General features: G+C 47.8%; 2 long non-coding RNA genes across 2 annotated transcripts in view; one reads left to right on the top strand and one right to left on the bottom strand.

Annotated features, from left to right (window-relative positions):
- Positions 1-228: 228 nt before the first annotated feature.
- LOC309849447 lies at positions 229-8,550 on the top strand. The gene is made up of 3 exons (XR_014303706.1): positions 229-326; positions 416-522; positions 6,011-8,550. It is a non-coding gene; the product is annotated as an uncharacterized lncRNA (long non-coding RNA).
- A 10,068-nt stretch (positions 8,551-18,618) lies between these two features.
- LOC309849429 overlaps positions 18,619-22,674 on the bottom strand; it is a 5,232-nt gene continuing 1,176 nt past the window's right edge. The window contains exon 2 of the long non-coding RNA XR_014303699.1: positions 18,619-19,340. This is a non-coding gene — a long non-coding RNA (uncharacterized lncRNA). The remainder of the gene's footprint in view (positions 19,341-22,674) is intronic.

The raw sequence follows: 22,674 nt of genomic DNA, 5'->3' as shown, positions 1-22,674 counted from the left end.
GCCGGGCAAATAGTAGGTGCTCAGTAAAGTAACGTGACTTCTTCCCACTTTCCCGACTCTACCACTGCCTCTCCTCCTTCTAGGGCCGTGGGAGTGGGAGGAGGGGGCAGAAGACGGGAGAGGAAACCACAAGAGCTGAAGACCGAGAATGGGAAGGAGGTTGTCAGCCAGAACCTCGTGCAACCTCTCTGCAGTGCAAGGATTCCACGCCCCCCCATCCCTCCTACCCCCACGCCCGCCTCCTGGCCTGAGGGCTTCCAGACTGTGCAGGAAGAGTCCAGAAGGAAATCAGGTGGCCGGTGCCCCTGGAGCAAGCTTTGAGCTCTGTAAGTGAAAGGGAGTAGTAGCTGTGGCCAAGGACCCAGCAGACTAGGACCAGAGATCTCATCAGCTTAAGAACTCGTTTTTTCCCTAGGTCTTGAGGGGTTGAGATTAAAAAGAAAAAAAATAAAAAATGCCAACTCCCTGGGAGGTCTCCGAATGCTTCACCAGCAGTATGAACCAGTGGGGAGCAGAGTCACGGTGAGAGCCCCTGAGCCTTGCCTGAGCCCCTATCCAGCCAATCAGGTCACAGTACTCATGGACATAAAGGGAGGGTCAAGGACCCCTTGACCAGACTAACAGTGGCATTGAAGACGTTCCAATCTGATCGGGGAGAAGATTTTTACATGGCATTTGTCCATGAAAGGAAAGAATTGTCTTTTGAGGTAGGGAGCGGGGGTGTCTCTGGGACGCCTGAGATGAGTCCCATGCCCTGCGTGTGTGTAATGGGTGAATGCATGGGCTCTTAAAGCAGATTGCCTGGATTCAAATTCCTGGATCTCCCACTTACTAGCCATAGGAATTTCCATGAATTCTTTCATCTCTGACCACCTCCATTTCTTCATCTGTATGTAAATGGGATAATAATTGCCGCTGTGTCCTAAGATTGTTGGGAGGATTAAGGGCAATGAACACAGGTGACATGCTTAGAAGAGTGCCTGGGAGCATTCGGTATGCATCATTGAGTCTGAGTCCTACAGCCCTGCTTCCATTTTGTATTTGGTGATGTGCTAACTGGAATTCTGTCCTGCTGTTCACAGTCCCCTCTGCCTGCAAAGGGGAGGCGTGGTCGTTAAGAAGCACGGTCTCTTCTTGAGGGCTCATAGAGTGGATTGTCTGAGCTCTTTGACCCTCCCAGAGTCAGGGACCAGGATGACACAACAGTTACACAAACCAGTATCAGAGACTGAACCGCCCTGGATCCATCTTGAGGTTAGATACGGGACTCTTACCCACATGGGTAGTGTTGGAAAGGAAAAAAAGGGCCAAAGCTATAATTTCGTAAGGGTTAAATTTCTTCCATCAATGCCTGCAATTAATATTTCTCTCCCATTTATGAACGGCTGATCATACAAGTCCCCTCTGTCCCTGCTCCAAATGTCTCCATCATAAGCCTCCAACAGATAAACAATAGCACGTGGGGGGGTGTTGCATAGAGAACAAATAGGCCAGCCTGGCTGGGGTGACAGGCAGCGGATGTGAAGCCTCCTGAAAGAGAAAGTGGCTGGGACAGAGCAGCAGAGAATCGAATCCAGAAGCAACTCTGGACAGAGCGCCTTTGGGGTGTAAGCAGGGTCCCCGCCCATTCCAGAAGCGGCTGCTGCCAAGTGCCTACTTTGTGAGTGATTTTTCCTCTGAACACAGTGATGACTCAGTTGCTCTGAATCAAGCAAATGGATTTTCCTTAAATATGAAAATCAATAAGAAGTGAAGGCAGTGGCCTGGTTGTGGAGAGCAGAGGATGGAGAGAACAGCAGGGATGCTGGAGAGTCAGACGTTGGTAATTGAAGGAGGTTCAGGCTCTCTGCTGGGGGCCCCTTGGCTCAGCGCGCGCTACCCTCCCCCTCTCATGAAGAAGGTGGCCTCTAGGCCTTGCTGACCTTACTGAGTCTCCTTAAAACCCAAGAGCTTCCCCTTGCCCCAACCCCTTCCACAGCTTTGAGCCAACCCTGCTTCAGGGCAAGAGATTGTTAACAAGAGGATTAATGTCAATGTGACAAATGAGTTTTAAACAATTAGCCCAGGAGCCTGTTGTCACCCCCCCCCCCCCCCCCCCGGAGTCTCAGACCTGGCTCGAGCTGAGATGAGGGCTTTGGGAGCCCCAGGGAACAGAGCAAGTGGCATTTCCAGACCCAGCCTGATTTCTTGGGGGGCTCTGCCTGTTTTCCTGCTGCCTTGAGGTCCGCGGACCCATGTTCACTTGTTTCCCCACTTGGGTTATCTGATGTGGGACCTTGGGGATCTGAGCAGGGTCAGAGCTCCTGTGCTCCATGGGACCCAGGGAGGGACTGTCTTTCCCTCTGGCTCTCTTTCTTTCTTTCTTTCTTTTTTTTTTTTTTTAAGATTTTATTTATTTATTTGACAGACAGAGATCACAAGTAGGCAGAGAGGCAGACAGAGAGAGAAGGAGGGAAAGCAGGCTCCCTGCTGAGCAGAGAGCCCGATGCGGAGCTCGATCCCAGGACCCTGAGATCATGACCTGAGACGAAGGCAGCGGCTTAACCCACTGAGCCACCCAGGCACCCTTTCTCTGGCTCTCTTGTTCAGACCTTCCAGAGTCTTTTGTTAAGGCCCTCGGTGGGGATATGAAGACGGCACGTGGCTTTATTTTCTCGAGCATTTAATAAATGTCATGAGAGCCTCCGAGGTGGAGTCTGAGGGAGCCTCTGACTTCCTCCTCCTCGGCACAGTGGAAAATCACCGGGCATGCTGTCAGGAGACCTGAGTCTGTGCTTTGGTTCGGCTGCTGGCTCAAGGGCGTGTCACCTCAGTGTGCTCCGCAGTAAAAACGTAAAAACGGGTGTTGACCCCCGGGGGACAACAACAATCACCCGCTAAGGCTTAGGTGTGTTTTCAGTGAGATAATGGAAGAGAAAGTGGTTTCTAAAGTGCTGTGCAAAATGTAAGCAGAAGCGTGAGGATGAGACAGAAAGCACCAGTCCCTCCCCCGCCCCGGCTTCTTCCCCACCCCAGTCACATGCACTCTGCTTAGGGGCTCAGTGCTTGAAAACTCACTTTTAAATGGTAGACATCTGACTGTCCACGAGTAACCCTTGCCCTTTCTAGCTTGATTCATTAACCCTGGAGGGGCTGCATGCCGATAGGATTGGGGGGAGGGGTGGGCAAAGCATCTGTCCTCATCTGTGGCCACTCAGACCTCAGGACTGGCTTCAGGGTCCCCTTTAAGAAGGGCCCTCTGTGCTGATGGCTTGAGCTTAGGAGGACCTGGGAGAAACAGTCTGTGGGAAAAGCTGGCACAGCCATGAATGTTTTACGAGCCTGGACGAGTCACTACCTTATCGGGAAGATGATGATTCTCTCCCTTTCTTTTTCTTTTCATTCTTTTTTTTTTTTTTTTTTTTAATTTATTTGACAGAAGGAGTGAGAGAGAGAGAGCACAGCAGGGGGAGCAGGAGAGGGAGAATCAGGCTCCCCACTGAGCAGGGACCCCCCCTGCTCCGGAGCAAGGGTCTGTGAGACTGTGTTCAGTCTAGCCATGTGGGACTCTATCCCAGAGCCCTGGGATTATGACCTGAGCCAAAGACAGACACCCAACCGACTGAGCCACCCAGGAACCCCACTCCCTTTCTTTGTTACCAGGATATGAGATGTACTGAAAGTCTTCACAGTGTTTTTCCAAAGATGGCTTTTCAAGGCAAGTGTTTCTTTAAGGGGCCAGGAGGGTAGGGATGGGGTTGGCAAGGAGAAGGAGTCCCCTTGAGGAAGGCAGGCTCTGGCTATAGCCATCCTGGAAAGGAGAGTCAAAGTCCTTCCTTCTGGGTGGACTGGGTATGGGCCAACTGCAGTTCCAGACACTTCATATGCATTCATCCATTTTATCCTCCCAATGACCCTTTGAAATAGGTATCGTTTTTATTGTATTTTGTAAGTGAAGAAATTGAGGTATCTTGCGTGGTTCTGACAGCTGATAAGTGCCAGAGCCAGGATTTGAACAGGCAGTCTAGCTCCCGAGGCCATGCTTTCATGTGCTATGTTGAGGCAGAGAAAGGAGTCTTTCGATGGCAGTGTGGGGTAGCGGTGAAGGGCTCTAGCATTTGCTAGCTTCAGTACATTTCTTTATTTCTAACTTCTTAACAGTTTTGAAATATACATTATGTATAAGTCAATTCACCCTTTGTCATTATATGATAGTATGATTTCTAGTAAGTCAATAGAGCTGTGCAGCCATCCCTACGACCAAGTTCTAGGATGTTTCTGTCACTCCTCTTTTAGGATGTGTTTTCATCTGACTCTCAACTCCCTCATCCGTGAAATGGGAAGAACAGTGCCTGCCTCATAGGACTGTTGTCAGCATTAAATGAGCTTGCAAATGGTATAGGGTAAATGCTCAAGCAAACGTCCGTTACCCTTATGGCCTCTTAGAGTCATTTAAATGCACATTTTTAGAACTGGGTGTGGTTTTAAAGAAGATTTCATCCCAGCCTCTCCTTTAAGGGATAAAGAAACCGAGGTGCCAAGATGTTGAGCGATTTATCCATTAAGAGCACACAGCAAATTTAATGGCAAGGCTGGAACTGAAACCCAGGTCTCCTGGTGGAGCATTGAGTGCTCTCTCATTTCTGGAGAGACTTTCTACCCCAGGCACAGGGATGCCATTGTTTTGCACCCCACTCTTTGTGGGTGACCCCAGAACAATGCCGCCTGGTTGACTCGGACCCCGGGAGTTTGCTTGGGCTAGAGCTGGAATGCCCAACATGCTGGCCGTGGTGCAGAGAATGCGGCTGGGGGAGGCTGGGTGCAGAAGCAAGGGACAATGTGCCAATGTGGAGGCTGAGGCAGGAATGTCCATTTTGAGAACAGGGGATGCATTGACTCAAGGCAACTAGGAGACAGCTAGTCTCCTAGAGCCCATGGGTGGGCCAGCTTCATGGACATGTGACCTGTGCTATCACAAGGGACCCCACACTTAGAAGGACCCCTGGTTTAGTTTAATGCTTTGCTGTTGCAATCTTTAAATTCTCAATAATTTTTTTTTAAGATTTTATTTATTTGACAGAGAGAAATCACAAGTAGACGGAGAGGCAGACAGAGAGAGAGAGGGAAGCAGGCTCCCCGCTGAGCAGAGAGCCCGATGCAGGGCTCGATCCCAGGACCCTGAGATCATGACTCAAGCCGAAGGCAGCGGCCCAACCCACTGAGCCACCCAGGTGCCTCTAAATTCTCAATAATTTTTTAAACAAAGGAGCCCACATTTTAAATTTTGCACTGGATCCCAGAAATGATGTAGCCAGCTTTGCCCATTGGACAGGGAATGGAGCCCACGCTAGACTCTCTCTCTTTTAAAAGATTTTTATTTATTTGAGAGAGAAAGAGACAGGAGCAGAGGGAGAAGGACAAGCAGACTCTAGGCTGAGCGCAGAACCTTATGGGGGCTTGATCCCAGGACCCTGAGATCAAGACCTGAGCCGAAATCAAGAGTCAGATGCTTAACTGACTAAGCTACCCGGGCATCCCTCATATATCAATAAATATTTTTAAAATACTAAGAAAAAAGTGTCTCGAGAGGGAAAAATGAGGGTAAAGTGGAATCGCTTAAGAATGGTAGATAGAAGCAAAAGGGTTGCAGGCCCATGATGGGACCGAGGGAAGGAAATTGGGTGTGACAAGCCATTGACAAGAGAGTGGGCGTTGTGGCATCCAATTTGGTGGGTGGCAGTGGGGTGACTGGAGGTGTTGGAGAGTTGTGAGCTGCTGAATGGCCTCTCGATAAAGGTTATGGAGGTGACTTTGGCTGCGCTCAACAGAAATGAGTGAGTTGGGGATAGGCAGGGAATTACCTACATGAGGAAGAGGGATGGGGCCTAATGTGGGCTTTCCCAGGGCTGGGGAGGTTGCAGGCAGTGTGTATAGTGGATGGAGTACAAGCCTTGGAGTCTGGGCAGCAATCAGATGTCAGATTCCTGTGTTCTGTGTGGCCTTAACCTTGATTTCTCCCCCTATGAAACAGAAATGATCCTGACAACACAAACCTGGCGCGTTTGGGGGAGGATTTGATGACGTGATACAGGTAAAGCATTGGACCCAGTGCCTGGCACAGACCCAGAGCTCCAGAATGTTCCCCCTTCAATTGAGTCTGTGGTTTGAGGAACTACAGTGGCAAGAAATCATTTGCATATATAAAGAGCCATTCTTTCAAGCACTTCCCTCCCAGTTCTCCGGGAGAGCCACTAGGAGCCGGGATTCTGAGCTCCAGCCTGCAGAGGCCATAGCTGAGCCAACGGGGAAGGGAGAGGAGCTGGCTCCAGCCAAAGGACTGGGCAGCAAGACAGAGGAGGAGGACTCAAGGCTTTGACTCTCAAGCTGCCGCCAATGAGGCTAACTCTGGGGCAAACTGGCAAGGGGTCCTACTTTGGGATCTCTAGGAAAGAAGTGGTCTGTGAATGCTTATCCCAGTTTTCCCGCATTTCTCTCCCTCCCTGGCCCTTTCTGCACATCCCCCTCAGCTTTGGGGAGTGTGGGAATGATTGACGAACCCTGCTGCGGCACCCCTCCTCCCGCCATGGGTACAGATGTGCTGGGCAGCAGCTGTACCCTGCAACCTACACCTGTCGTCTAGATCAGATGTTGTAACTCTACTCCTGGGAAAGCAGGCCAGGTGCCCCAGCTTGCAGAAGTCCTCCTTTTGGCAGGTGGAAAGTCACAGCCTCTGCCTATCACAGCAGCTAGCTCTCGGAGCCTACTTGGAAGATGCCAGGGCCCTGGGAATCTCAGCTACAGACCGGAACCCCTTCCAGTCCAGAGCTGCTTCCAGCTGTATCCCTATCCCATAGCCCCTGGCTGGTTCTCGGACTACTCCCACCAGTACCACATCGGGGTGTGGGAGACGGAGAAGGAAGGGGAGAGACCAACACCCCCACTGGGACCCATCCCTCTAGCTCTCCTGGAAGCTGGGCAGCACTGTGGACCAGAGAAATCAAAGAGAACTAGAGCTGGGGAGAAGACTGGCAGTGGGGCCAAGGAGGAAGAAGGGTCTGGAAACGAGAGCAGAACTTGCTCTTGTGTGGCTTGGGCCACGGAGACATTCGTTCCGGAGCCTGCAGCCCTGGAAGATTTCCATTCCACACTGAGCATGCGTGGAGGCGTAGATTGGGCAGGCACCGTGGGAGCGAGGCGCAGAGGCTGGTCCAAGCCGTGGGAGAGCGAAGAGCAACTCGCCCGCCCGAAGCGCCTGGGTGCGGAGCGAATCCAGAAATCCCAGGGAGCTGAGAAAATTTCAACAAAGCAAGCCCAAGACACACATCCTCCAACACCCAGCCGCACAATGCATGGCACATGCCAATACACATAAAAGCCTGGTGGAAACCAGATGGTGACTTGGCGGCAGATGGCTGGATGTGTGTGTACGCCCACACCTGCTTCGGTCTTTGAATGAACGTACCTTCCGTTTCCCCCTACTACTCCAACACTCAGGGAAAGGACTTGACTGGCGATGCTCAGAGGGATGCCAAGGCCTTACCAGGAAGGTATTCTCCAGTTCCCCATCAACTCTGGCGGTGCCAAGAGAAACAGCCCATGTGGCAAGCGGCTCCAGGCCAGATGTGAGGCACGGCTGACCCCTGCTGGCAGATTTCTCTCTGCAGCAACCGGGGAAAGCCCCAGGGAGAGAGAATGGAGTATTGGAAAAAGCTTGCAATCCGTCTGGGATGGGTAGGGCACAGAGTCTCTTCATCTGGAGGATGAGACCCAAAAAAATTAGAGTAAAACTCAGACAGAGTTTCTGGGAGGAGTGAGACAGACTAGTGCGTCCTTTCAGCCCCTCTGACTTGGAAAAACTCCCTGCTGCCGATCCCTGCAAACCTAAATTGGGAATTAGCAACACTCCATTAGCCAAATTCAACCACTCACCACCAAAAAAAAAAAAAAAAAAAAAAAAAAAAAAAAAGAGAGAGAGAGAGAGAGAAACTTCTCCCTCCCTCTCCTTTCTTATTCCAGTGCAGAGCCTTCCTGAACTTTTAAGTTAATTTATTGTGCGTCTGACTTTCCGCCCTTAGACCTGGGGCTAGCATGTGATAATCATGGCTTTATGTCTTTCTTTCCATGGAAAGAGGTTGTTCTGATGCTCTTTGGGAAACCACAGTTAAGAAAGCTGACATCTAGGATATTTGCATCTGTGGTTAGTTATTTTAAAAATCTTTTTCTACATCTAAGAGATGAAATTCAAGTCTTCCAGAATCTTTATTGGAATTAGAAGCAGGGACCAAAGGAGCACTGGCACTCTGATAATTCCAACAGAATTAGTATGGAAGCCCCAAGAAGTGAAGTCACTCATTGTTAAGCCCCTTCCTCTACCCTGCATCCCTTTTTAGCCACAGACCTTGTGCTCTCCTTTGCTGTATAGGATATGTGTACTCCTTGTCTCTCTACAACCCATTGCTGGCAGGCCTCCACTGAACACAGTGCCCGAACTGCTCTAGCAAAGGCAATCCTTGGCTTCAGAAGCCAAATCTAATATGCATGTTCTTTCTTCTTTCTCTTCTCCTCCTCCTCCTCCTCCTCCTCCTCCTCCTCCTCCTCCTCCTCCTCCTCCTCCTTCTTCTTCTTCTTCTTCTTGAAAATTTATTTATTTGACAGAGAGCTCGTGTGAGAAAAAACCCAAGTTGGGGGAGGAACAGGGGAGAGAATCCTCAAACAGACTCCCAGCTGATTGGTAGCTGGAGGCGGGACTGGATCCCAGGACCCATGAGAGCATCATCTGAAACCAAGAGTCAGACACTCAACCAGCTGAGCCATCCAGACTCCCCTAATGTGTGTGTGAGTGTGTGTGTATGTAAGATTTTATTTATTTATTTGACAGAGAGAGAGACACACACATGGCAGAGAGGAAACACAAGCAGGGGGAGTGGGAGAGGGAGAAGCAGGCTCCCGCTGAGCAGGGAAAGGAGGGCTTGATCCCAGGACCACCTGAACTGAAGGCAGAACCTTAAGGCAGACCCCTATTGACTGAGCCACCCAGATGCTCGCATTTTCCACTTTTCACGTCACTTGACCTCTGTAGCACCTGACATCTTAACAAACTCATTCATTATTTCTTTATTCAAAAATTTATTATGAAATATTTTAGACCTGCCAAAGGCATAGGAAATAATTTAACAAACATATCTGTTGTATTAGTCAAGGTTCTCCAGAGAAACAATACCAATAGAATATTTATGTATTTATTCATTCATTTATTATAAGGAACTGGCTCAGGCAGTTATGGAGCTGACAAGTCCCGAGATCTGCCGAGTGGGTTGCAAGCTGGCGACCAGGGGAGCCAATGGCTTAGTTCCAATCTAAGTTTCAGGCCCAGAGAGCCAGGTGAGCTGATGATATACAAGTCCGGAGGCCAGTAGGTTGGAGACCCAGGAAGAAGCTCATGTCCCAGTTCAAAGTCAGTCAGGCAGGAAGAAAGCTCTTTTATTCCGGGGAGCATCAACTGATTGGATGAGGCCCACCTACATTAGGAGGGCAATTGGATTTATGCAGTCCAAAGACTGAAATGTTAATCTCATCCAAAAGCACCCTCACAGAAACACTCAGAATAATTTGGGCCAATTATCTGGGCACCCTGTGGTCCAGTCAAATTGACATAAAAAAAGTAGCCATCACATCTATAACACCATATAGTTTAAGAAAGAAAACAGTACTAATATAGTTTAAGCCCCTCCTCTCTCCTCCTGCAACAGAGGAAATATTATTCTGAATTTGCTGTTAATCATTTCTGTGCATATCTTTATACTTCTACTATACTGTACATTGTATATGCATTGCATATTTTAGCTATATGAATGGAATCATACTGCATATAAAATTCTTCTAGAACTTTTTTTTTGACTCACCGTTCTATTTGTAGGGTTCATCTATGTTGATTCATGTAGCTTTAGTTTACTCATTTCCACTGCTGTATAACATTTCATTTACAACTATATTACACCTCAGCGATTCTCTTGTTTCCAGTTTTTGCTCCTATAACAGTCTTACTACTATGGAAATTCTCCTATACATCCTATTGTACACGTTTGAATTTCTTCAGGAATCTATCTGCATGGTTGATGGTCTGGATATCTTCTTCTTTTTTTTTTTTAAATATTTTATTTATTTATTTGACAGATCACAAGTAGGCCGAGAGGCAGGCAGAGAGTGAGAGGGGGAAGCAGGATCCCTGCTGAGCAGAGAGCCCAATGCGGGGCTCCATCCCAGGACCCTGAGATCATCACCTGAGCAGAAGGCAGAGGCTTAACCCATTGAGCCACCCCTGTGTCCCTGGTCTGGATATCTTTAACTTTACCACATTTATGCCAACACTTGCATCATCAGATCTTTTTTTTTGGACAACCAGATAGATGTAAAATTGTAGATCATTGTGATTTTAATTTGCATTTCACTAACCACTAACAAGGTTGAGCATTTTTTCATATGATTATTGGTTTGATTAGTATTGCCTTCTATTTATTCTTATCTCCTAATCTTTCTTCAATTGTATTGTTAATCTTTTTTTCCCTTGATTTGTAATAATTCTTTATATATTATGGCTAACACTCCCTTTTCAGTTATATTCTTTTCATTTATCTTTTTCAAGTATGTGGCTTTTCACTATCACTGCCTTATGGTAGCTCTCTTGAGATATAATTTACTTATTATAAAATTCACACAGTTTAAATGTACAGCTCAATGAAATTTAGAGTTGCATAACTAGCACCACAGTCCAGTTTTAGAACATTCCCAGAACCCAAAAGCAATTCCTCTAGCACATGTACAATCAATCCCTGTTCCTATTTGTAGCCACAGACAACCACTAATGTGCTATAGCTTTCTGGACATTTCACATAAATGGAATCATATATGATCTTTCGCATCTGTGTCTTTTCACTTAAAATGTTTTTAAAGTTCATTCATGGGATGCCTGGGTGGCTTGAGTTGGTTGAGTGTCTGACTTCGGCTCAGGTCATGATCCCAAGGTCCTGGGATTGAGCCCCATGTTGGGCTCTCTGCTCAGTGGGGAGTCTACTTCTCCCTCTCCCTCTGCTTCTCCCCCTGCTTGTGCTCTCTCTGTCTTGCTCTCCAAAAAAATTTTAAAAAATGTTTTAAAACATAAAGTTCATTCATATTCAGTATATGTCAGTAGTGCATTTCTTTTTCTTGTTGAATAATTGTTCATCGTATGAATATAGCATACTGTGTTTACCGGTTAATGGAGATATGGCTTAAATTCTATCTGATAAAAAACAGCTCTCATAATTATCATTGCTCCCACTGTGTAATGTATCTTACCCCCCCTTTATGGTTGTTTTTAAGATTTTTCTCTTTCTCTAGTTTTCAGTAATTTGATGTGCCAAGTGTGTTTTCTTAGAATTTATCTTGCTTATACCTTGTTAAACCTCTTGGACCTGTGAATTGTTCTTTTTTTTCAAGATTTTATTTTTATTTATTTGACAGACAGAGATCACAAGTAGGCAGAGAGGCAGGCAGAGAGAGGGGGAAACAGGCTCCCTGCTGAGCAGAGAGCCCGATGTGGGGCTCAATCCCAGGGCCCTGGGATCATGACCCGAGCTGAAGGCAGAGGCTTTAGCCCACTGAGCCACCCAAGCGCCCCTGAACTGTTATTCTTTATCAAAATTTCATCTAGTGTTTCTTTTTTTTTTTAAGATTTTATTTATTTATTTGACAGAGAGAGATCACAAGTAGATGGAGAGGCAGGTAGAGAGAGAGGGGGGGAAGCAGGCTCCCTGCTGAGCAGAGAGCCCGATCCCAGGACCCTGAGATTATGACCTGAGCCGAAGGCAGCGGCTTAACCCACTGAGCCACCCAGGCGCCCCTAGTGTTTCTTTAAATATTTTCTTCTGCCCCACTGTTTCTTTCCTCTCTTTATGGAACTCTAATCCGATGTTTATGAGACTACTGGTTATTGTCCTATAGCACGTGAATGCTCTCTTAATGGTTTTCAAACATTTTTTTCTTACTTTGCTTTTATCTGGATAATTTCAATTGGCCTGTGTTGAAATCACCAATTTCTTCCTCTGCAGTGTCCAATTTGTTGTTAAGTACCTCCAGGACATTTCTACTTTCAGATACTATATTTCTCAATTCTAGTTTGCATTTAGCTCTTAATATTATTATTATTATTTTAATTAACATGTAATGTATTATTTGCCCGAGGGGTACAGGTCTGTGAATCACCAGGCTTACACATTTCACAGCACTCACCATAGCACATACCCTCTCCAATGTCCATAACCCTGCATATAGCTCTTTTTTTGGAATTTTTGTTTCTCTTGAAATAACCTAACTCTTGGCTCATTATATATATATTTTTTTCCTTTAAAATTTTCAACACATGGAAAATAGTCATTTTAAAGTCATTGTCTGCTAATTCCCATAACTAAATCACCCGAGGGCCTGGTTTTCTTATGGTTATGGGTCACAGTTTTCTTCTTCTTTATATGTTATATAAAATTTGACTGTACTCTGTAACTTTTATATAAAATAGCAGTGGAAACTTAAACTTAACATTTTTTGTCTTGTTTTGTTCATTTTCCAAGGAGTGTAAACTCCTTCCTGTTTGATGGTTAAGGTGTGCAAACATTTAGGGTCATCATATCCTCTCGCTGAAAGGATTCTTTTGTCTTTATGAAATGACTCTCTTTATCTCTGGTAATATTCTTTGCTCTGAAATCAATTTTGTCTGGTATTAATAGAGCCACTCTAACTTTATTTAATTAGTGTTAGCATAGTATATTCTTTCCTATTCTTTTATTAATGTTTTCATATTTAAAGTTCATTTCTTGGGCAACTGGGTGTCTCAGTCGGTTAAACCTCTGCCTTCAGCTCAGGTCATGATGCCAGGGTCCTGGGATACATCCCCATGTCCGGCTCCCTGCTTAGCAGGAAGCCTGCTTCTCCCTCTCCCCTTGCTTGTGTTTTGTCTCTTGCTGTCTCTCTCTCTGTCAAATAAATAAATAAATCTTAAAAAAAAAAGTAAAAAATTAAAAGATTTATTAATTTATTTGAGAGAGAGCGAGTAGGTCTGCATGCACAAGTGGGGTTAGGGGAGGGGGGAAGAGGCAGAGGCAGAGGGAGACAGGCAGGCTCCCCACTGAGCAGATAACCTGACCCTGGTGGGAGTGGGGGGTCCATCCCAGGAGTCTGAGATCATGACCTGAGCTGAAATCAAGAGTCAGATGCTTAATGTATGGAGCGACCCAATTGAGTATTACTTTTAAGAAATCCATAAAAAATCCAATCTTGGATGCCTGGGTGGCTCAGTCCGTTAAGCATCTGCATTCGGCTGGAGTCATAATCCCTGCTCCTCGGGGAGTCTGCTTGTCCCTCTTTCTCTCCCTGTGCTGCTCCCCACCTTGTGGTCTCTTAGTGCTCGCTCTCTCAAATAAATAATAAATAAAATCGTTAAAAAGTAATAAATGAGGTGTTCAACCATTTGGATTTAATGTGACTATTGACATGGTCAGCCAATGGAATATGCACAGAGACGGAAGCCAAGGTCTCCTTCCGCGTCAGGTCTCAGGGCCCAGAGACTGTGTCACTGGAAGGTCACTGCTGAGACACCAGCAGCTGCTGAGCGAACCAATTCCCTACTTAGGAACTTCCCTGCTTCTGGTTCCAAGCCAGCCAAGCTTGAATCTCGCCATTCCTGGCTCATTCAGCCTTTAAACCAGGCTCATCCATCTTTCCCTATAAGGCTGGTGGTTGACACAGAGGGTTCTGAGTGTTTGGGCCCTACTCTCACCAAAGGACTTGGGCCCTCAGGCTCTCCCGTGGTCCTTGATCTCACTCCTTATTCATCTCAGGGTCAAGTTGCTTTATAAGCAAATGCAGGGCTGTAATTTTTTTTTAAATTTTATTTATTTATTTGACAGACAGAGATCACAAGTAGGCAGAGAGACAGACAGAGAGAGAGAGGAGAAGCAGGCTTCCCGCCGAGCAGAGAGCTGATGCGGGGCTCGATCCCAGGACCCTGTGATCACGACCTCAGCCGAAGGCAGAGGCCCAAACCGTTGAGCCACCCAGGCACCCTGAAGGGCTTTTATCTCTGACCTATATCTTGTTCCTGTGTGAGGCCTGCCCCCTGCATCTATGTTACAACTAAACTGATAACTCCCATGTAAATGTGTGTACATCTTACCTCTCCTGTGACACACAGCTGCTTATTAATTATTACTTCCCTGTTTGGGACCCGCCCACCACTGCTCTCAAAGCCTCTTCTGGGATACAGCTTCTCTGTATTCCTGGCCACTTGCTGCAGTGACACCAGACCGTTCTTTCTCCTCTAAGAATCTGTCTTGGCAGAACCTCACAAGATAGGCTCCTCCGTGACCACGACTCCACTGTCTTGGTCACTTGGGGCTGGCCATCCATCTCAGCCTCCTGTCCCCCTCCTTGGGAGTTCAGAATGCATCTCCCCCTTTCTCAGAGTCTCCCCTTCGGAGAAATGAGTTTCAGAATTCTTAGTAAAGATGTTTCAGTGAATATTTCTAAAGTCTCGTGTTTTTGCCTAGCAATGCCCAGAGGGAGAAATGGTCTGCTCTCTTAGAAAAAATGCATCTCCTAAGATACCATCAATGCTGGTAGCCACCTAGAATGACCTTCCTGCCTATGGCAAATTGTACTTCCCAAAAAAGGCTGCAGTAATATTTCTTATCCTACAAGCTCTTCCAGAACCTTGCCGCTCACACATCAAGAGGTGGGGTGCATGTCCCCTTTCCTTGAAAATGGGTGGGGCTTTGTGACCATCTCAATTAGTAGAGAACAGGGGAATTTCTGCTTTATGCCTTCTGAGGCTATATTACAGAAGGCAAGACAACTTCCTCCTGGCTCCCTCTTGAGATGTTTGCCTCCCCCCCAAATTTTATTTATGGGGCGTCTCTTAAAAAAAGAAAAATGTCTGTAATTTTTTAAAACAATTATTTATTTGAGAGAGAGAGAGAGAGCACAAGCAGAGGGAGAGGGAAGCCACTTCTTGCTGAGCAGAGACCCTGATGCAGGGCTCGATCCCAGGACCCTGGGATCATGACCTGAGCCAAAGTCAGATGCTTTACTGACTGAGCCACCTGGGCACCCTGGGATGCTTGCCTTTGTAACCCAGCTGCCATGCTGTGAGAGAATCTGGGCCTCCTGGATAGCCTACACGTAGGGGCTAACTGTTCTCCCAGCTGACAGCATCAGCTGCCTGCTGTGTGAGTAAGGAAGTCTCCAGAATGACTGTAGCCAGCTATCATCTGATTGCAATCACATGAGAGATCCTGAGCAAGAATTATCTAGGATCTAGCCGCGCTCAGTAAAACCCAGAGCCATGAGATATAAAAATGACTTGTTTTAAGCTACCGAGTTTGGGGAGCTGTGCTACACAGCAATAGATAACTGGAACTCCGCCCATCTCTACATCTCGAAAGCCTCACTACCCTTTATGGCCGAGCCCATCACCGTATGTTCAGCTCCTGTAAGCCTTCCCTGACTTCTGCAGTGGAGTGTCCCCTTGCTGGGTTCCCAGTGCTCTTTGCCAGTGCCAGTCTCCCATAATACAACCTGCTGTAAAGTCCTGGTTCATCTATTCCTGCATCGAGGCCAGCACTTGGCTTGCCGTGGGTGCTCACATCTCTGTCTGGGAGAGTGAACATTTGCCAATGGGGAGAAGTGCTCTACTTGCAAAATAGCTTTACTGTACTTTCATAGGCCTTTTTCTCTGACTGGTGTCTCAGGATGGTTTGGGTTTCTCTGCTAGGAACCTAAGATGTCTTGAGTGAGAGGCAGAAGAATTTAAGTATCTGGAGATCCTGGTGACAAAAAGATTGTCTAAGTCAGGGTTTTGTTTTTGTTTTTTGTGAGTAGTAGCCTCCATGCCCAACATGGGACTTGAACTCACAACCCTAAGATTATGAGTCACATGCTCTGCCAACTAACCCAGCCAGGCATCCTTAAGTTAGGAGTTTCCTTTTTTTTTTTTTTTTTAAAGAATTTATTTTATTCATTTGACAGAGAGAGATCACAAGCAGGCAGACAGGCAGAGAGAGAGAGGAGGAAGCAGGCTCCCCGCTGAGCAGAGAGCCCGATGCGGGACTCGATCCCAGAACCCTGAGATCATGACCTGAGCCGAAGGCAGCGGCTTAACCCACTGAGCCACCCAGGCGCCCCAGGAGTTTCCTTTTTAAAAAACATTTTATTTATTTTAAAAATCTTTATTTATTTATTTATTTATTTGACATAGAGAGAGAGAGTGATCACAAGTAGGCAGAGAAGCAGGCAGAGAGAGAGGGGGAAGCAGGCTCCCTGCTGAGCAGAGAGCCCGACCCAGGACTCCATCCCAGGACCCTGAGATCATGTCCTGAGCCGAACGCAGAGGCTTAACTCACTGAGCCACTCAGGTGCCCCAAAACATTTATTAATTGAGAGAGATTTGCAAAAGAAGAGGGAAAAGCAAACTCCCCACTGAGCAGGGAGCCTGATGCAGGACTTGGTCCCAGGATGCTGGGATCACGACCAGAGCAGAAAGCAGACACTTAATGGACTGAGCCACTCAGGCACCCATGTGGGGAGCCTTCTCAAGGTTACTGAGTAAAGGGACACTTAGGCTATCAGCGTCCGGAGACATGTCTTTCACAAATTCACCAGCAGATGGCAGCCTTGCCCCTGGCTCTTACCTTGTAAACCATGAAGTGAATTTATTGCATTCATAAAATATTAATGAAGCATTTGCTCCCTGTAGGGCCCCGCGTGAGCTACAAAGGAGAGTAAGCTGCAATCCCTTCCCTCTGAGACCTTCCTGTCTAGTCTTCAGCTTGTTTTTAGATCGATTCCTCCAAAAGTCAGCTAACCCTTTCTTCTCCAAGGCTAATTTCATACAATCGGTCCGGATGGAACAGAGGGGTCAAAGGTATTGCCTAAAGTCTGGTTATTTCCACTCTACTTCACTGCCTTAAAACATTGCTGTCTGGCCAGATGATCACAGAGAGGCTGGAGCTGCAAAGGTGGTGTCCTAGACCGGAAATAGTGAAAAGAGATTTTATTTTTTTATCTTTTTTAAAGTTTTATTTATTTGAGAGAGAGAGAGAGGAAAAAAAAAAAAAAAAAAAGAGCATGAGCAGGGGAGAGGCAAATGGAGAGGGAGAAGCAGACTGCTGAGCAGGGAGCCAGATATGGAGCTCAGTCCTGGGACCTTGGGATCACAAGCTGAGCTGAAGGCAGACGCTTAGCCCACTGAGCCACCCAGGGGCCCCTGAAAACACGTTTTCATTTTTGTTTTTAAGATTTTATTTATTTATTTGACAGAGATCACACGTAGGCAGAGAGGCAGGCAGAGAGAGACAGAGGAAGAAGCAGGCTCCCTGCCTGTGGGACTCGATCCCAGGACTCTGGAATCATGACCTGAGCTGAAGGCAGAGGCTTTAACCCACTGAGCCACCCAGGAGCCCCTGAAAACACGTTTTAAAGCAAAGGGAAACACACTTGATCAGGAACAAAGGGCAGCTGGAGTGACTGGAAATCCCCATTCTATGGTAAACTCTAGATCTTTCTGAGAAAGTTCTGAGCCTTCAGCCCAGGCCTTGGCTACACTTCTCCCTCCAGGCTGTCAGGCTCAGAACAGCAGCAGCCTGCCCAGACAGCTGCGGGGGAGGGGGGAGCCCGCTTTCCCTTTTCCCTCCCAGCCCCTCCTGTTTGTGCCTGCCCGCACCCTGGCTCAGAGTCCTCCACAAGCCAGTGCTGTTTTGGAGCAGGGGCTGCGGAGGGAGCAGGAGCGGAAGTGGCCCAGCAGAGCTATCAGGCCGAGGGGATGGGAAAGGGAAGTGGTCATTTTTAAAGTTGTTCAGCCTGTTCCACATACTCTCTTGAGGACCCGACCCTGAGCCTCCCCTGAAGGAGTTTCTGAATCACCTTTCAAGCTCCCTTTGGAACATTCTTTGTGTTTCACGGTGCTAATGTCAGCCTGAAAATCAGAACAAATTTCCTCATCCAGAGCCCTTTGTAGTGTCCCCTCCAACTCTTTCCAGATGCATTTCCTTTTTTCTTGCCTCCAAGTATCTTCATGACATTCACTTGCAGATATTTTGGTCTTTCTTTTGCCTTTGGCCAATCAGTCTCATTTCTCCTGCAAACCCTGAGGGAGGGATTCTCAGGGTTCCTCCTTGGGAAATGTGACTACAGAGACCAAGAGCCCAGCTCAGGAGAGCTGGGCAGCTGGGCCCCATTCCATAGCACACCACCTCCTCCCTCCTTTTTAGGTAATTGCTATGCCCAATGTGGGCCTCGAACTCATGACCGCAAGATCAAGAGTCACAAGCTCTATAGACTGAGCCAGCCAGGTGCCCTCTGAACCATATCAGGTGCCCCACCACAACCGCCCCTCCACCTTTGACTTGCCTTATCGCAGCCTCAGAAATGGAGAGCCAGATCCAACAAGATCCCGGGAGATCCAGAGCTGCAAAGCGCCTGAGAGATGATCTATTCCCTCCACGGGGTCCCCTCAAAGTCCCAGGGGTCCACACTGGGCCACCAGGGGCTCCTGAAGCTATACAGTGAGAACGACACTGTTCCCAAAGACTCCCCCTTTCTCTCAACTCTCATTCATTTTCAGCATTATCATTTAATGAAAACAAACGGGCGGCGGCGTGGGGGTGGGGGTGGGGGGTGGGGAGGCAAGCCTGGGTGGCCCAGTTGGTTAAGCATCTGATAGCTCAGGTCTCGATGTCAGGGTCATGAGTTCAAGCCCTGTGTTGGGCTCTAAAATAAGTAAGAAAGTAAATAAACAAAATGAAGAAAACAGGGCTGGGTGAAGGAGAACGCAAATGTAAATAGACTTTTATGAGAAAACCTCAGACTTCAGAGATGTAGGAGGGGCTTGGGGCTGCCACCCATCCCGTCCTCAGTTCCTCCAGAGCGACCTGTCCACCCCTCTCTGCTCTCGGGGGGACTTTAGGGGGGAAACTTCAGAGAGCATATGGGGTAGTGTGACCTCTCGTGTCACACGGGAAGAAAACTGATCTAGGTTATAGTCACAGCCCCTTAACTTAGCTGCGGCTCTGAGCCTTGGTTACCTCGCATGCAAAAGAGGGGCTAAAAATAGTCCTCATGTCTTGAGTTCCTGTGACGATTAATGGAGAGGATGGTGTCAAGTGTCTGACATGCAGTTAGTGCTCAATAATTAGTTATTAAGATTCATTTTAATGATCGAAGGCAGATCCGAGATTCAAGCTGCAAGGTGAGTCCAGGATCCTCTAAATTATAGTGTTCTAAGCAGCCTTGCTTTTCTCTGGGCTCCACTGTAGCCAGGAAATGGCTCTGAAGTCCCCCTGGGAAGAATGATAGGCAACGACTGTTGAAAACTATTTTAATCTGTGCCGTGAATTCTTTACTCCTTGAGCCTTCCTAGTCCCCAAATTCATTTCTTTAGCAATGCACAGAATTCTCAACCCCTCCAAGAAGGACTCGAGGGAACCAGTCACACATTTTCTGGGGTATGGAGAAGCGGGTGGAGTACTAAAACTTCAGCCTACCTGGCCTTTCTTGAAACCTTTCTCCATTTTCTGCTCCAGGTGTTTCCTCGCCTCTCTGGTCTCCCTTGGCCTTGCAGAAAGGAGGCCCAGCCTGGGCATATCATGGCGCCCTCCTCCTTGAAAGTCTCACCCTACATCTCTGATTGTTCCTTTCAGAATGATGCTCTTTGTGGGCTGACAGTCACCATCGAATGTGGGTGTCCCTGAGGTCCCGAACCTGCGCTTGTTCTCAAGCTCTCTCTAGACTGAAGACCCTCCCTTCGCCATCTCCAACCCTGGTCTCTCTTCTGCCCTTGGTGTCCAGCTGCCTTCTGGATACTTCCGCTCGGATGTTCCTCAGGTAACTCAAATCCAACTAGTTTGAAATGGAATTCACTACCCCTCCCTGCCCCTCACCCCGCAGCTCCTCCTGAATGAATTATCCTAGTGAGTCCTCCAACCCAGAAGCCTAGAGACATCCATGACTCCTCCCTCCCTTTCCGCTGCACTCTGGACCCCACCTCCAGAAGCTAACTGGTCATCAAGGCTGGTAGATTCTGTGTGCTCAAAAACTCTGAAATCCATCATCTACTTTTCAGCCCCCCAGCTACTGCCTGCCATCACCTCTTTCCTGGACTCCTGGGATCATCGCCTTATGGGCCTCCCTGGCTCATTTCTCACCTCCTTCTCGTCTAGCCTTCACAGGGACTCAGCGTCTTCTGAAACACTTTTGAACTGTCCATGTCATTTCCCTATTTAAGATCCTTTAAGGCTCCCATTGCCCTCAGGACAGTCCACCTTCCTTCAAATGGATGGAATGGCTGCCACGCTCCTTTGGTCCCTGCCTGCCTGCCAACCTCACCTTTCACAGGACTTGGTCCTTCATCTCAGGTGTCAGCTCTGCTCATGAACTTGTAGTTCCCCGGTTAACAACGCTCTCCCAGGAGCTTGCCCCTTTTCCTTACTTCCTGGCCAACTCTCATCTTTCAAGACCTTATTTCTAACTCACTTTTTATAAATTTTTTTTTAAGATTTTATTTATTTATTTGACAGACAGAGATTACAAGTAGGCAGAGAGGTGGGCAGAGAGAGAAGGGGAAGCAGGCTCCCTGCTGAGCAGAGAGCCCAATGTGGGGCTTGATCCCAAGGACCCCAGGATCATGATCTGAGCTGAAGGCAGAGGCATTAACACACTGAGCCCCCCAGGTGCCCCCCTATCTCAGTTTCTCTAAGAAAACTTTCTTGACCCTGTACCTCTTCCATGAAAAGAGAATTAAGTTTTCATTCACTTTCAGCCTCTGTCTCACACTCAAGCCCTCCTCACTTGAGATCAATGAGAAAAAGAAGGAGTTTGCAGCAAGAAGGGAGCGAGAAGACATGACATCAGGACGCAGATGAGGGAGGAAAGAAGAGAAGTTGTCAAAAGGCAGCAGACAAATTTGGAAGTTGGAGGTGCCTTCCTGCTTGCCCACAGTCCACCCTACTTCATCCCCCATGGCTAGGTTCCAATCCGGAGACACTGTGGGCAAGCGTGTACAGAGAGCAGGGGAGGATACTGAAACATTTAGACATTTTTGAGAGTTCAGAGAAGCAACCAGGCCCCTGTGTGTGCCAGATCTCCTTCTAGAAGCCCCAGCAGAGAATCTCTCGGTGATGAGCTCCAACCATGTATCTCTGCAGAGGTGGGTGGAGCCAGCCAGGGCACAGTTTCGTAACTGAGGTCAGCCAGAACGCGTATCTCTGCCCTAAGAATTTCAGCCTGTGGGATGTCCCCAGTGTTGATGGTGTTTACTGGTCTTTTGTGTGATTTCAACATTGGGCCGTGCCTGTTTGCATGGTAGATGACCCAGTACACTCCTGATTCACCTCAGTCCCAAAGTCCTGTCTGAACCCCTGCAAATGAGCGATCCAAGACCAAGCCCAGATGATCGGCAGCATACAGGGAGGGTGACAACCAAAACAAAGTGAGGTTCTGGAAAAGCAGCGGAAGAGTCAGGGCCTACTCGGCTTCCTTTATCTCCAGCTCTGCCTCAACAGCTCCTAAGACATGTGCCCCGATGCAGTCTGTGGGTGGACATGCAGGGTGACCAGATATCCTGATGTGCCGGGGACAATTCTGTCGCCTTATGGCAATTATGAAGACCAACACTATACTGTTCACGATCAAAAGCCACTCCATTTACAGGGTGCTTTGAGATCCTCTGGAAGAAACCCAAGTGTGACTGTTGTTACCACTGTCCCTTCCTGGATCCTCCCTAAGTCCACCACACGGCCGGGGTTGGCATGTCGTTACTGGGGAAATCCACCAACGGTCCCACAGCTCCGGGAAGGACAAACCCAGGCCAAGGAAGGAAACGCAGGAGTTTGCCCTTTTGTAAAATCTTGGGCATGAATCCAAAGCTCAGCTTTCTGAGATCTTGGGAACTGATGGGAGAGAGAGTAATCCCGTGAAACTGCCATGTGTGGGTGGCAAACCCATGGTCTCGAAGGCTCACCGAAGCGCTGCAATTTAACGTATCTGCCCATCAATTGCTTGCTCGGTGCGGGAACAGCCAGTGATTCTTCTGGCTTCTCCTCCTATGTCTTGGTTGGGTCAGATGAGGATGGCCTGGTTGGGTGCTTGTTGACCTCCCAATCCTGGAGGGCCCTGGCTGTATGAAGGGCCTGTCCAAAAGGAAGATGTTTCTTATGGGAGAAGGTAAGAAAAACCTAGAGAAATCCCTCATTTTCGGGGTAATAAGATGCTTGATTTTATTCCTAGATAAGAGTGGATTCAGCAACCCTAGGACTTGAAATGAAGCCTTCGAGGGTCTGAGTGCCTGACACCTGTCTAGGCTGGGAGATGGGGCAACTCCTTGCATGGATGACTTAGGGTGAGGGGTGCCCAGCTGCCCAGCAAACCCTCCAGGACCTGCTGCCAATTCACTGCTATGGGCAGAAGAAGGCCGTAATACTTCCGGGTCAAGGAACACTCTAGAGTCCAAGAGAGCCGTAGAAAGTTACACACAGGCACACCTGCCAAGCATACACAACCACAGTGAAATGTATATCTGGTATCTGAGTATAGTTCATTTTTCAGTGTGAATAATGTCCATCAGCCCTGGACAGGAGGAGATAACACCGGCCCTCAGTTCCCCTTTGACTCAGAAAT

The sequence above is a fragment of the Mustela nivalis genome (assembly GCF_964662115.1).
Source record: "Mustela nivalis genome assembly, chromosome: 16".
Lineage (NCBI taxonomy): Eukaryota > Metazoa > Chordata > Mammalia > Carnivora > Mustelidae > Mustela > Mustela nivalis.
The sequence above is the reverse complement of the archived record's forward strand: the minus strand, read 5'-3'. Positions and strand labels throughout refer to the sequence as shown.